This window comes from Typopeltis vanoorti, chromosome 20 (assembly GCF_054136105.1).
Source record: "Typopeltis vanoorti isolate ZY-2024b chromosome 20, IOZ_Tvanoo_1.0, whole genome shotgun sequence".
NCBI lineage: Eukaryota > Metazoa > Arthropoda > Arachnida > Uropygi > Thelyphonidae > Typopeltis > Typopeltis vanoorti.
In genome coordinates this window covers 67,655,451-67,671,055 of record NC_143568.1, presented here as the reverse complement: position 1 = coordinate 67,671,055, position 15,605 = coordinate 67,655,451, and the positions used below count along the sequence as shown (strand labels likewise).

The 15,605-nt window shown below is 35.9% G+C and overlaps 1 protein-coding gene across 3 annotated transcripts in view; it reads left to right on the top strand.

Annotated features, from left to right (window-relative positions):
- g (adaptor-related protein complex 3, delta 1 subunit-like garnet) overlaps positions 1-15,605 on the top strand; it is a 563,264-nt gene that overhangs the window by 359,967 nt on the left and 187,692 nt on the right. The window lies entirely within an intron of this gene.

Here is a 15,605-nt window from a genome sequence, read left to right as displayed (position 1 = left end):
TAAAATACTTTTGATAATTCTTATATGCTAACCATTCCTAAAATAGTACCTAATTAGTACCAATCACAAGAATTACCACTCATATTGAAAATAATTTCTTAACAACTATTCAGACAAACTGTCGGGTCAGTGGATCAATGCCCTTCATTTCTTTGTCTTTATGAGCATTGTTCTAACTCGTCTTTGTATTGCATTCATGCATGCACAAAGTTCAGTAATTGTACCCTTAATGACTGTTACACATGGATTATTTTGAAATTGTTTAAGTTTTAGTCCTCAGGGCTGTTTATCTACTCCCACATGTCTTTAAAGAATTTAGAGAAAAATGTGTGGGGATGGTGAATTAAATCGAGGTTAGGGGATCATTTCTGATCCCCCCATGCACATTCTTTTTGCAAGAAAACCAGGACAAACAACAGAAGTCAGCATCTGGAACAAATTGAAACTCAACATCAGCAGAATCCACAATAGGCACCAACATCAAGTATCAATGGGAAAGAAATGGAACTAGCAGGATTAGGGGAATACCACATAAACGTAGTTGGCCTTATCAAAAAGGGGAGACAAATACAGGTGATGTGCTTCTAAATAACAAATTTAGAAGGCTATATCCAGGCAATAAAGTCAAGGAATAGTTAGTTTTCTACATCCAACATGAAGATAATCTTCAATATCAGATATTTCAAGAAGAGAGATGTGAACTGACATAAAATGAGGGAGCAGACAATGAGGCTGATTTGTGTTTATGGTATTCCTACATTAAGTTATTCGTAACTAATGTAGGAATATTAACATAAGTTACTAATGAAGTGGGGAACTTTTTTGGTCATTAGAGAAGAATGACAAAGAAAAAGGAAAAATTGATCCTTGTTGGAGATCTAAACAGCAGTGTAGGAAATGAATACTAGAATATAGAAATGTTACAGGAAATTTTTGGAGGGGAGGGAAGCAAAGCTAATAGTAATGGTTTGATGATAATGTTTTGAAAAGGTGAATACTGTGTTCCTGTTCCCTGTTTAGTGGAGGTTTCTTTCTTTGAGTCTAGTTTGAATAATATACCTTTTATTCATCTCATAATAATATATACCACTTATTACTCAGAATGATTATTCTTATCATATGTTATACCAGTTTGCATAAGAAGATACAAAATAACTTGTCTGAATTTAGAGGATAAGAGATTTTCAAACTTTCCTGTAGCTCACATTTTTTTAAAAAGAAACAGATACCTTAGAAATTTGAAAGCAATGTACATATCTTTATTATCATGTTACTGTTATTATCAACTGTTCACAATGATTAGATATAGATACTATTAACATTCTTTAGAACACTCACAAGAATAAGAGCAATACCATGTTGACAGAATTAGTATTATCATTTATGTTAACCTGCTCTTAAGTAATGACTATAAAATGTTATATTCAATATTCAGGCAGTAGTGATCAGGGAAAGGGGAGTGGCTATAATAGTCAACATTAAATGCAAATTGCATGGCAAAGTTGAATAAGATTGACAAATTTTAAAATGGGGAATAAGACAGTAAGACTTATTTGTGCCTGTGGTCCCACAGAAGAGTCTCCTAAGGAAGGAGTGGAGAAATTGAGTCATTAGAAAAGGCAGCCAACATAAAGGAAAAATTGGTTCCTGTTGGGGATCTAAACAGCAGAGTAAGAGATGAATACTAGAAAAAGAAATCTGTTAGTAATGCTAAATACCTGTAGGACTTCATGTTCACAACATGAACTAGTCATCACTAACACAATGTTTTAGCATAAAGATATGCACAAATTCATATGGTGAAAAGACAAGATTGAAATAGTCTTATTGACTGTGTTATTGTTGATAGTGATATCTTCATGCTGGTTCAGGATTCAAGAGTATACAGATTTGACATAGCAAGTGGTTACCATTAATTTGAACAGGATAAAAATGAATATCATATTGAAAAGAAAAATATTTTAAAAAGTTTCAAAAGAACCTGAGCAGACCAGCTTTCACAGATGAACTATACATTTAAATGTTACTGGAGATGAAATTAAAGAGTTTTAAAACATTAATTGAACCTTGGCGACTCATTTGCTGATGAAGGAAATATTGATTCAGTTAGAGTAGCCAGTGGTCAGGTTGTCTGCAAAGATAGAAAAATCTGTAGTAGACCTTAGGAAGTTAACACATTAGTGACAGAAAAGAGGAAAGCATACCGAAAGTTCCCGCTAAGTAAAAGTGTGTTCTCTAAGAAAAAACAGAGAAAACTGTAATAAAGTAAAGGTGTATTCTTAGTCATAGACTGGTATGATGTAGAGGAAATGATATAAATGAAAAGAAATATTGCAAAGTATTCTGTGGGCTATTGAAAAAAGCTTCAAAATGATGAGAATCAGTGAAATGAATCAAAAGATGATAAAGGTGAGTGACATGAAAATTGAAGATAGATATTCTAAATGCCAAGAGTAATTACTTTGAAAGATTGTTAAATGAGACAAGAAATGACAGGGCAAAGGTAAAAAATATTTGAGGAATACAGTCAGTAGTACATATCAGTGCTTGAGATAGAGAAAAGAGAAATCTTCAAAATGTAAATGATAGCTGGAGTAGATGATAGTTGACCAGAATTACTGAGATATGGAGGTATAAAATTTTCCATTGTCTGTTCTGCACAGGCCAGAAGGCATGTCAAATTCCAGTTGATTGGAATAAAAAAAAAAGGAATTTTTTTTTTAAAAAAGTGAGAATTACAGAGCAATTTCTCTGTAATTGTCATAGTGTTCTAGGTAACATTTGTACAAGATTTAGCCCACTTAAAAATAGGTTAAGAAAATTGCAGAATAGAAACCTGAAGAAGAACAAGCTAGGCTCAGGCCAAATGGGAGTTGTCAGAATTAGCTTGTGGCAGTTTGTATAACTGATGATTTTGAGTAGAACGTGGGTACACATTCAAATTTTCAATGGCATGCAAAGGGGTAATGTGGTAGCATCTAACAGGATAAAAGAAATTTTTAAAAAAAGTGAGAATTACAGAGCAATTTCTCTGTAATTGTCATAGTGTTCTAGGTAACATTTGTACAAGATTTAGCATACTTGAAAATAGGCTAAGAAAATTGCAGAATAGAAACCTGAAGGGGTACTTAAGGGTCAAAGTCATATAACTGAGAGGAGACCTCCACATAGTCTTTAAAGGAATGCAGAGAACTGACCAGGGCTTCTGACCAATGTTCCCTCTAATTTTTTGCTGTGAGTGTGCGCAGAAATTTGCGTGTGTGCAAAATTTGTCTTCATTTGAAAAGTATGTGCACACCCATACGAGACACCATACTGATCATTTAAGCAAAAAAGTTAAAAGATTTTAGTTCACTGTTTACCTTCTGGTGTCAATGGGACGTCAGCCAGGTCACCCCAACTCCCCACCGTGTTCCCACACATGGCAGTAGCTTCCCCAGTAAACAGTCGGAAATCACGAGCCTTGAGCAGGAATCGATCCGGGACTTAGCGCATTATTTTAAAATTCCTTTTAAAAATTAGAGAATTTTGAAACGCTACAACATTTTTAATTGTACTCTAATTTAAGTTTTTAAAAGTATTTAATTATATTTATTAAAATTATGAAACGATTGTTTTAATTCTTGAACTAATTTGATCAGCCGTTTGGGAATTTACAATTTTCCATGAGTCAGGCCTGAGATGTAGACAAACTGCGAGCCATTCTATATGCCGAGTTACCATATTTTTTTAAAGAATTTATATGTTAATGTTTAGGTGGAACTACTTTAATTAATAAATTTTAATTTCATCTTGAAAATCTAGTGTGCACATATTTTTTGCTTTGTGCGCTAGTTGTAAAATGTGTGTGCACAGCTTAGAGGGAACATTGCTTCTGACCTAATGTCCAATCTTCACCTTCTCATGGTGCACCCTGTTGGGTATCTACCTGGATACTGAACGAATGAGGATGGGCTGGCAATCAGGAATTTAGCCAACCAAATTGAATTCTTATTGGTTAACCAAAATACAGAATGGTGCTACAACATGACAAAATTTCATGCCATCTGGGGTGTGACTTATTGTGTCTCCGGTCCCACAGAAGGTTCTAAGGTAGAACTGGAGGAATTTTTTGAGGCTTTAGAAAAAGCAACTGACACAATGAAAAAGGAAAATTTGGTCCTTGTTGGGGATCTAAATAGCAGAGTAGGAAGTGATTGTCAAACATACAAAAATATTTTCGGAAAATTTGGAGAAAAGAGCAAAGGTAATAATGGCAAATATCTGTTGGATTTCTGCTCAGGACATGGACTGGTTATTACATAAAAATGTGCACAAATTCACATGGAGAGAAGAGGCAAGGAATAAGAAAAGCATTATTGAATAAGTTATTGTTGATAGTGATATTTTTTCCCTGGTGCAGGACACCAGATTTTACAGAGGATTTGAAATTGGAAGTGATCACTATTTAGTCTTGAGCAGGATAAAATTGAATTTCATACTGAAAAGAATAACATGTAAGGAAGTTTTAAAGCGAATAAAACTTGAGCAGCTCTCAGGTGTGAACTGAAGACTAAAATACACAAAGATTATTGAAGAAAAAATGAAAAAGTTTAAGAACAGGAACCAAACCTTGGAGATTCAGTGGCAAGCCTTGAAGAAAACCCTGATTGATTCATCTAGAGAGGCATGTGGTGAAGTTGTCTGCAAAGATAGAAAAATTAGAAATCCATGGTGGACACAGGAAGTTAGAGAGGCAGTGGAGGATAAGAAGAAAGCATATCAAAGTTCCTGGCAAATAAGTCAGCTTGTGCTCTTAGAGAATACAGAGACAAATGTAAGTTAGCTAAAGACTGTGTAAAACTAGCTCAACAAAAGTCATGGGAGGACTTTGGCAAGAACATAGAAAATAAATATCAAGTAGGTGGCAATATATGTTGAAGGTTGTTGAAGAAGCTTAGGAATGGAGGACAGAGTGCTGTAAAAGGAGTTAGAGATGATAAAGGTGAACTGAAAATGGGAGAAAAAGGTATCCTTGTTTGAAAATTATTCGTTATTCGAAGTAATTCATTTGAAAATTTGCTAAATGAAACAAGCAGTGATGACAGCACAGTGATAAAAAACACTGACCAGGCATGCAGTCAGGAATACATATCCATACTTGAAGTAGAAAAAGATATCAAAGGCTTGAAATGTGGAAAGGCAGCAGGAATTGATATTCGACCAGAAATGCTGAACTATGGTGGTATAAGAGTCTTACAGTGGCTGCACTGCATAGTTCAGAAAGCCTGGACAGAGGGATGAATTCCCGATGATTGGAGTAGAGCTCTCATAATACCCATATATAAAAAAGGGAACTAAAACTGAATGTGAGAATTACAGAGGTATTTACCTACTGAGTGTTTCTGGCAAGAACTATGCAAGCATACTTGAGAAACGGTTGAGAAGAATTGTGGAAGAGACGCTTGGTGTAAAACATGCTGGATTCAGGCCAAGTAGAGGCTGTCAGCATCAGATCTTCACTTTACGACAAATAGTGGAGAAATCATGGGAATATAACAAGGATCTGTATTTAAGTTTTGTCGATTTGGAAAAGGCATATGACAAGGTGCCAAGAGAGAATTCAATATGCTACAGTTATATGGTGTTAATGGGGCATTATATCAAGCAATACTGAGTCTGTATTTGCATTGTAAGTCAGCAGTTAGAATTGAAGGAAGTACATGAAGATGGTTTAATGTTAATTCTGTTGTGAGACAAGAATGTACGTTATTCCCTCTGTTATTCATTATCTATATGGATCACATATAGATCCGTATGTGATCTCTATGAAGTAAAGTGGATTAAACATGATGTCAAAATTGGAGATGTTAATGTCAGCTCTTTGCTTTATGCGGACAATGTTATACTTCTAATGAAAATAGGCAGAATCATTGAAAATGTCAACTGTGTTGTGAACAGAGAACCTGTGGAACAAGTAAAACATTTCAGCTACTCAGGCACGATTTTTAGTGAAGATGGTAAATTAAATATGGAAATAGACAACAGAATCAACAAAGCTGGTATGGTAGGAAGTCAATTGAATAAATTCATATGGAATAAGAGAGAAATTAGTCAGAACACTAAATTAGCCGTATACAAGACAGTGTTCAAACCAGTTTTAACTTATGGATCTGAGAGCTGGGTCAGAAGTAAAACACTTGACCAAAGACTAGAGACCGCAGATATGAGAGTCCTGAGAAAGATTAGAGGCGTGAACAGATGGCATCAGTGGCAAGATCATATTTAAAACGAGGATATTAGGAAAGAACTTGAAATTGTCAGCATCCAGGAATGCATTAGCAGAACTAATCTCAGGTGGTGTGGTCACTCAAACAGAATGGGCGTGGAAAGATTAGTAAAATAAGTATTCTCTGCCAGGTTGGAAGAAAACGACCCAGAGGAAGACCAAGACATAGGTGAATTGATATAGTACAAAGTGCCTTAGACAATAGAAATATAAGATCTTATAATCTCCAAATCAGTCTGTTACATGTCAAGACATTGAAGTCTTGACAAGTAACAGACTGATTTGAAGGAAAATTGTAGATAGAAAGTTAGTAATGATGTAAATTTTTCATGTAGTACTATCATATCCTGTAAACCCCTTGAGGGTACATGACAGGAATTTGATGATGAAGAAACCTGAAGAACAACAAGCTTGGCTCAGGCCAAATGGGAGTTGTCAGAATTAGATTTTTTACTTTATGGCAGTTTAAAAATCATGAAAATACACTGGTTTCTAAAATCCAAGGACAAACAACATTTATGAAGATTCACTACATTTGATGAATCCACATGTGGCAGTTTGTATAACTGATGATTTCGAGTAGAACATGGGTACACATTCAAATTTTCAATTGAGTGCAAAGTGGTCATGTGGTAGTGTGAACAGTTTGCTATTAATAAGCCTGCTTGGTTTGCTGTGCTTTTGTAATACCGTTATTATTATTTTTGTATTTATTCCTTTCTTATTTCTCGCTATTCCTTCTTTGTATTGCATACTTAGTTTATCTACGTTTCGCACTACAAGGTTTATACCTATGGATACTAGAAAATTTATTTGATGAGACTCTGCCACCAGTATCTTTTAATTGGCATAAAACTCAGTAATACAGCCGGTTGATTTTTCTCTCTCTTTCTCTAACACAAATTCCTTCAGTAAAATTTTACACCAACAATCGTGGTCTATTTGCACTTAACTATATGCTTCAGCTATCTTACTTGGTTTCCTGCTCTTAAGTTTGCGTTTATTTAGGAACGGTGCATTGTAAAATAAACAATCAGGCGGCACTCTATTGACATATAATTAAAACACATTTATTTACATTAAAAAAAAACAAAGTACATTAAATAAGCGATAGGGCGGTTACTCTCTCTACCTATCATTATATACTTTTGGTATAAAAAACAAACTTTCCCTTTTCAATGTTAAATGACTATACAATATAATTACTCTGCTACTTCTCTGCTTAAAAAAATCAAATTGCTGAGACTAATTTACTCATAAAGAGATTAGCTAGCTATGGCAAGTTATCTTACAATTTATTTTCCAGTTAACTACAAATCAGAGGACTCTCTTATAGATATTTCTTATTACTATTTCTTATCAGTCCATCTATGACATATCTCTTAGATTACAAAAAGAATATACATAAAACGATGTAACACACTTAGAGAAGCTCTTTGTCATGACACCTTCCAAAGGTCCTGCATCAAAGTCTCTGTATTTTTTCTTTCATCTCAGGCCTTAGGTTTCCATCTGGAGAGTCTTGCTTCAGGGGGCTTTTTGTCGGAATATCAGCGAGTCTTGGACTGCAATCTTCCTGGTACTCAAAAGTTCAGGCAAGAGGTTTCAAGATCACTCTGTGGCTTTTGGCTTTGGTTGACTTCCCGCAGCACTAGGACATCCGTCCGGCACTTGGCATCGGCTGTTTTTTTCCTCTGGCGTAGGTTTGCCATAAAGTCTGGTTCTCTGGGTCTGACTGCTTCTGGTTCTCCGCCGACTGCCTCTGGCTCTCTTTGGTAACAGCGCTTCTCCTCGCCTCTTAGTAACTGCGCCTTGCCTCCCTTCTTGATAACTGCACCTCGCCTCTCCTTTCTTTGGCAACTGGACCTCACCTCTGCTCTCTCGGCAACTGGACTCTCCTCATGATGTTTGGCTCAGTCCCCTTTTATTTTAGGCTTCTCAGGACCTTGCACCAAGGGTTGTAAGCACTGAAAAAATCGGCAGTTCTCCTTGATCTTTTTGTTAAGGCTGACCCCCTTCTTTCTTCTCCTCTGTGTATTCTTTCTTTTCTTGTCTTGTCGGGCAGCAGAAACTTCTGAAACTAGCGGATCACTTTGATACTAACTTTGAAGGTGTTCATGCGCAGAGCTCACAAACAGTTTTCTTGTGCTCTTATATATAGCTATTATACAAAACTTCTGATGACAAAGCATTGTCTTTGTTTTTGATATTCTAGAAACTTTAGTTAAAACAGTAAATACAATCAATTCCCATTGGGTTATTTACATTAATCTTTAACATAAAATACATAGTGACAAGCAGGGTTATTTTTGTAATGGTTCTCATGAGACTTGACCTCTGTAAAAATCGATGTAAAGCGCTTTGGTATTTTTAAGCTACATTGAGTTTTACAGTAGCATCTAACAGGATAAAAGGCAAAAAGTGCTAAACAAATTGTGTTTGACAGAACCTCTTTTCATGAAAGAATAAAGTTGCAAACTTGGATCTCTCATAATGTTTTAAAAACATCATCTAGATGATTTCATGCAAGGAAGAATTATTGGAAAGCTTGAAGAATCGTAGAATTACTGATATTGCCAGAGAGTTTGAAATCTTGCATAGAGTTATATCCAGGCTCTGGGCAGCATTTCAAACCAATGGAATGGGTTCCAGATGTTTGCTCCATGGTAGAGCATGAAGACAGATTTTTGGTTATAACAGCAAAACGTAATCTAAGCACCACGGCAGGTCATCTTGCAAGTTGGCTTCATTCAAGCACAGGTATGTGCTTGAATGAATGTGCATATCTCAACAAACTGGGGCAGGATGTCTGTGACTAGTAGGCCTATATGCCCAAAGGCCTGTGTTTTGCATCACTTCTAGGATCAACAGACATGTGGCTGACCAATGTGAGTCCTTCTGCTGGATATCTGTTTATGGTTAATAAAGTCTTGGGTTCACCCTTGATGCAATAGTATGGGAGCAACCAACAAGTGCAGGTGTTTCTGAAATACTGGCATCTGCCCTCTGACCCCCAACTATCTGCTCACTGTCAAATTGGCTTATGCACTATGTTTCCTCATTACTGGCAAACATTTACTGATTATGTACAAAAGATAGGTGTGCCCAATTATAGTAGCCACGCTTGATACATTTTGAAAAATTACGGAGACAACTACCGTGTTGTAGAGTAAAACTTGAGTTTAATATAAACCAAAATCAACACTCGCCGTTTCGACCTTCATATCAAGGTCATTCTCTGGAGCATACACTATATACAGAGAAGCAAGCTGCACTACAATCTACAGGTTTGTTCAAGTTACTGACCAACCATTACTACAATTATTGGCCTGACCTCTGTGAAAAAAAAAAAACCTTTACTACATCAAAGCTAGAGTCTCATTATTATTATTATCTATTAGGTTATAAAACTAAGAGTTGGGCTGGAAAGCAAAAAGTTTATATATATATATATATATATATATATATATATGTAGAAAGTATTTTACCTTGGGCATAATAAATGTTAAAGATACCAACATATTTCAAACCTGGTTTTACTTCATTTCCCAAGTAAGCAAACAGACAAAAAAAAATCATATTACAGAATGCATAATACAAGCTGCCATGACTGTAGTACCCAAAACATCAAAGTAATTCCCACTTTTCCCCAAATCATGGTAAAATTCAGAGTATATAGCAGCTTCTTAGAGTTCAAATCAGTGTTTGTGATATAATTTTCAGAAATTCCCACCAAGTGGGAGTTTCTGAAAATTATAAGTTTCTGCTTTTAAACTTGCTGGTGCCACATTCACTTTCAGCGAGAGCCAAAATAGACTCATGAATCCAATTCTCATTTTCTATTGCCAGAGATCAACAAATACCAAGGAGGTTTGGGGCAAAATCCAGAAAATAAAGGGCTGAAACAGAAAATTCAGTATTACTTACTTGAAACAGATTTCAAGTAAGTAATACTGAAATCTGCTTTGCTTCATTGTCGACTAACTGTAATACCAGATAATATCCATTATGAGACGGTTAAACATCTGTCCCCATGTTCTATAGATCAACTGCCCTGTTGTCACCATCTTCCATAGGTGCTCTCAGTTGACAAAAGGCATTATTGCCTTTCCAAATCCAGGTAAAGATGAAAAAATGCCAACAAATTACTATCTAATTTCTCTGACCAGCTGCTTGTAGTAGATAAAAAAATTTGTTTCACTCTTGTGTTTTATTGTTTCTGGAGAGCAATATTTTTTTTTGTACAGTCTTCTTCTGAATACATCATTCTATGCTAAATCATTTAATCTGACTGAAAACATCCATTAGAGATGCTTTCCTCTAAATCATGAACTTGTTTTTTTTTTGTTTTTTTTTTCAGGGAATGATTCAGCATGGAGAGTTTTGGCATATTAACAGACCTATGCATCTTTGGACTGTCTCAGAGGAAACTTCCTTATCTTTATTGAAAACCTTATATCTAAGCAAATCTTTGAGTACAAGCGCCATTGACACCTCAGACAAATAGGATCAGAATGACTTCCACTATCCACAGTATGTCAATTAGTTGACCATCCTTTGTTTTTCTTGCAGTGTAAAGGTTAATAGAGACAGCTGCATCAAGCAGTTTTCTTTCATACCACAAGAAATCTGTTCAGATTTTTGTCATGATAAAACTGTTTATGTGCATTTTTGCCACAGACATGGTTTTCATCCTGACCCAAAACTAAGACTAGGACAAATAACAATTCCAGTTACAGCAGAAGCAAAATTCTTGGATTCATGCTTAAAAACCTTTCTACCTCATATACATCAGTTGTGAGCTAAGTGTCAGAGAATAATGAATAAATATCGTTCACACTTCTAGTTTCTGCCTCTTGGATGTGGATGGATGATTCTTTGTACTCCGTTTATATCCAGCACTTATTGGTTCAAGACTTGATTGTGGATTTCAATTTTATGCTTCTGCAAAAGACAATATACTTTGATAGTTGAGATTCATTCACTATCCACTATTCAGAGCTGCACTTGAAGAATTTTAAACATTACCTATTCATAGAAATGTTACACCAAAGTAAATGAACAATCTTTGTTATTTCAATATCAGCAGCTATACATCCCTTTGGTTTGTGAATAAAAGCATTACTACAAGCTCTAGGCATCAGAGCACACAATGTTGCAGACACCACAAAACACATGGGATCGTTCACTTTTATCTAGTACTGTAGGTGAAATTAATATATCTACAATTAATTCAGGGGTGCTTAAGGGTCAAAGCTGTATAACTGAGAGGAGACCTCCACATAGCCTTTAAAGGAATGCGGAGAACCGACCAGGGCTTCTGACCTAATGTCCAATCCTCACCTTCTCGTGGTGCACCCTATTGGGTATCTAATTTGATACTGAGCAAACGAGGATGGGCTGGCAATTTGGGATTTAGCCGACCAAATTATATTCTTATTGGTTAAACCAAAGTAAAAAATGATGGTACAACATGACAAAATTTCATGCCGGCTGGGGCGTCGCCCGGTTAAACAAGGCCCCCGTTGTTTTCGCCAGGGAACCAGGGCGAACAGCGAAAAGTCAGCTACTGGAACAAATCTGAAAACAAACCCCAACTCAACATCACCAGAGTTAAAGATTGGTACTATCAACGTAAGAAGCCTGAATGGCAAAGAAATGGAGCTAGCTGAGGAATTAGATAAGTACCAGATCGACATAATAGGGGTGACTGAAACAAAAAAGACAAAAACTGGTGAGATCTTTCTGAGCAATAAATACAAAATGTTATATTCAGGCAATAACAATCAAGGAAAAGAAGGAGTAGCCATAGTATTCAACACAAAATACGAGGCTAATCTTCTTGAATGGCAGTCAGTCTCAAGTAGAGTAATGTGGGCAAATATGAGAATGGGGAACTGGACAATGAGACTTATTTGTGCCTATGGTCCCACAGAAGGTTCTACTAAGGTAGAAGTGGAGGAATTTTTTGATGCTTTAGAAAAAGCATCTGACACAATGAAAAAGGAAAAGTTGGTCCTTGGTGGGGATCTAAATAGCAGAGTAGGAAGTGATTGTCAGACATACAAAAATATTTTTGGGAAAATTTGGAGAAAAGAGCAAAGCTAATAATAATGGCAAATATCTGTTGGATTTCTGCTCAGGACATGGACTGGTTATTACTAACACCATGTTCCAACATAAAAATGTGCACAAATTCACATGGAGAGAAGAGGCTAGGAATAAGAAAAGTCTCATTGACTATGTTATTGTTGATAGTGATGTTTTCTCCCTGGTGCAGGACACCAGAGTGTACAGAGGATTTGAAATTGGAAGTGATCACTATTTAGTCTTGAGCAGGATAAAATTGAATTTCATATTGAAAAGAATAACATGTAAGAAAGTTTTAAAGCGAATAAAAGTTGAGCGGCTCTCAGATGTAAACTGTAGACTAAAATACAGAAATATTATTGAAAAGAAAATGAAAGAGTTTGAGAACAGGAATCAAACCTTGGAGATTCAGTGGCAAACTCTGAAGGAAACATTGATTGATTCTGCCAGAGAGGCATGTGGTGAGGTTGTGTGCAAAGATAAAAAAATCAGAACTCCCTGGTGGACACAGGAAGTTAAAGAGGCAGTGACGGAAAAGAAGAAAGCATATCAAAAGTTCCTGGCAAATAAGTCAGCTTTTACTCTTACAGAATACAGAGACAAATGTAAGAAAGCTAAACAGTGTGTAAAACTAGCTAAACAAAAGTCATGGGAGGACTTTGGCAAGAATATAGAAAATAAATATCAAGAAGGTGGCAAAATATTCTGGAGGTTGTTGAAGAAGCTTAGGAATGGAGGAAAGAGTGCTGTAAGAGGAATTAGAGATGATATGATAAAGGTGAAATGAAAACAGGAGAAAAAGATATCCTTGAAGTATGGAGTAATTACTTTGAAAAACTGCTAAATGAAACAAGCAGTGATGACAGCACAGTGATAAAAACACTGACCAGGCATGCAGTCAGGAATACATATCCATACTTGAAGTAGAAAAAGCCATCAAAGGCTTGAAATGTGGAAAGGCAGCAGGAGTAGATGATATTCGACCAGAAATGCTGAAGTATGGTGGTATAAGAGTCTTACAGTGGCTGCACTACATAGTTCAGAAAGCCTGGACAGAGGGACGAATTCCCGATGATTGGAGTAGAGCTCTCATAGTACCCATATATAAAAAGGGAAATAAAACAGAATGTGAGAATTACAGAGGTATTTCCCTACTGAGTGTTCCTGGCAAGATCTATGCAAGTATACTTGAGAAACGGTTGAGAAGAATTGTGGAAGAAAAGCTTGGTGAAGAACAAGCTGGATTCAGGCCAAATAGAGGCTGTCAGGATCAGATCTTCACTTTACGACAAATAGTCGAGTAAGCATGGGAATATAACAAAGATCTGTATTTAAGTTTTGTCGATTTGGAAAAAGCATATGACAAGGTGCCAAGAGAGAAGCTATTCAACACGCTGCGGTTATATGGTGTCAATGGGGCATTATATCAAGCAATACTTAGTCTTTATTTGAGTTGTAAGTCAGCAGTTAAAATTGAAGGAAGTACAGGAAGATGGTTTAATGTTAAATCTGGTGTGAGACAAGGGTGTACATTATACCCTCTGTTATTCATTATCTATATGGATCACATTATGAAGGAATGTGGTATTAAACCTGATATCAAAATTGGAGATGCTAATGTCAGCTCTTTGCTTTATGCGGATGATGTTATACTTCTAAATAAATCCGTTACAAGTCTGCAAGATTCTCTGACTAAATTGAATAGCTGTTGTAATAGATATGGTATGAAGGTCAGCAATAAAGACAAAGACAATGAAAATAGGCAGAATCATTGAAAATGTCAACTGTGTTGTGAATGGAGAACCTGTGGAACAAGTAAAACATTTCAGCTACTTAGGCACAATTTTTACTGAAGATGGTAAACTAAATATAGAAATAGACAACAGAATCAGCAAAGCTGGTATCGTGGGAAGTCAATTGAATAAATTCATATGGAATAAGAAAGAAATTAGTCGGAACACTAAATTAGCTGTATACAAGACTGTGTTCAAACCAATTTTAACTTATGGATCTGAGAGCTATGTCAGAAGTAAAACACTTGACCAAAGACTAGAGACCACAGATATGAGAGTCCTGAGAAAGATTAGAGGCGTGAACAGATGGCATCAATGGCAATATCATATTAAAAATGAGGATATTAGGAAAGAACTTGACATTGTCAGCATCCAGGAATGCGTTAGCAGAGCTAATCTCAGATGGTATGGTCACTTAAATAGAATGGGAGAGGAAAGATTAGCAAAACAAGTGTTCTCTGCCAGGTTGGCAGGAAAACGACCCAGAGGAAGACCAAGATATAGGTGGATTGATACGGTACAAAGTGCCTTAGACGATAGAAATATAAGATCTGATAATGTTGGAGTCTTGACAAGTAACAGACTGATTTGGAGGAAAATTGTAGATAGGAAGTTAGTAATGATGTAATTTTTTCATGTAGTACTGTCATATCCTGTACACCCCTTGAGGGTACATGGCAGGAATTTGATGATGATGATGATGATGATGACAATTAATTCATTCAGTCCATTGTATAAATGTACTATAAATTTACAACCTCCCATTAGTGGAAAGAAATCGCATTAAAAAAGTGGGATTCAGAATCATCTGATTCAGAAAAGTATCGTGTTTACGACTTACATTCATTTTCATCAATACATTATGATCTTGGAAGACATGCATAAAAAATTAAGTATTTTTATTGTCATTACAGTGTCTTAAGATCTGCATTAACTCTGATGATAACACAATATTTATGAATAGAGATAATTGTTTTCCTGTGTATACATATTTGTAGGTTTGGTGTGGTGGTTATTCATTACAGTGCTTCACAGTATAAACAATACCAGAAGAGCAAAATTGAGATTACTATTTTGCTGAAAATAGTTTTATAAAAACAGTTCAAATTATAAAAGAACTAATGTCCTGTCAAGGCTCCCTGTAAGGGGCCAGATAAAAACAAAGTTAATTCATGAGAAGTCAGGCTAAATGTGGTCCTAGAATGAATGCCTCCCAACTATATGCTGCCATACTTATTGAGGCACAGAAAGATGCCACATACAAATTAATGCAGCCATACTTGTTGAGGTTAGGAAAGCATGTTTCATAGCTGATGCTGATTTAGAAATACTCCCATACCTGTGGTGACTTCTCATTGCATGCTGGATTTTATCACAGTGTTGTGAAAATGTTAGAAATCTAATGAAATATTAGTAAGTTCAATATATTAGTTCAATATTTTTAGCAGGTAAAA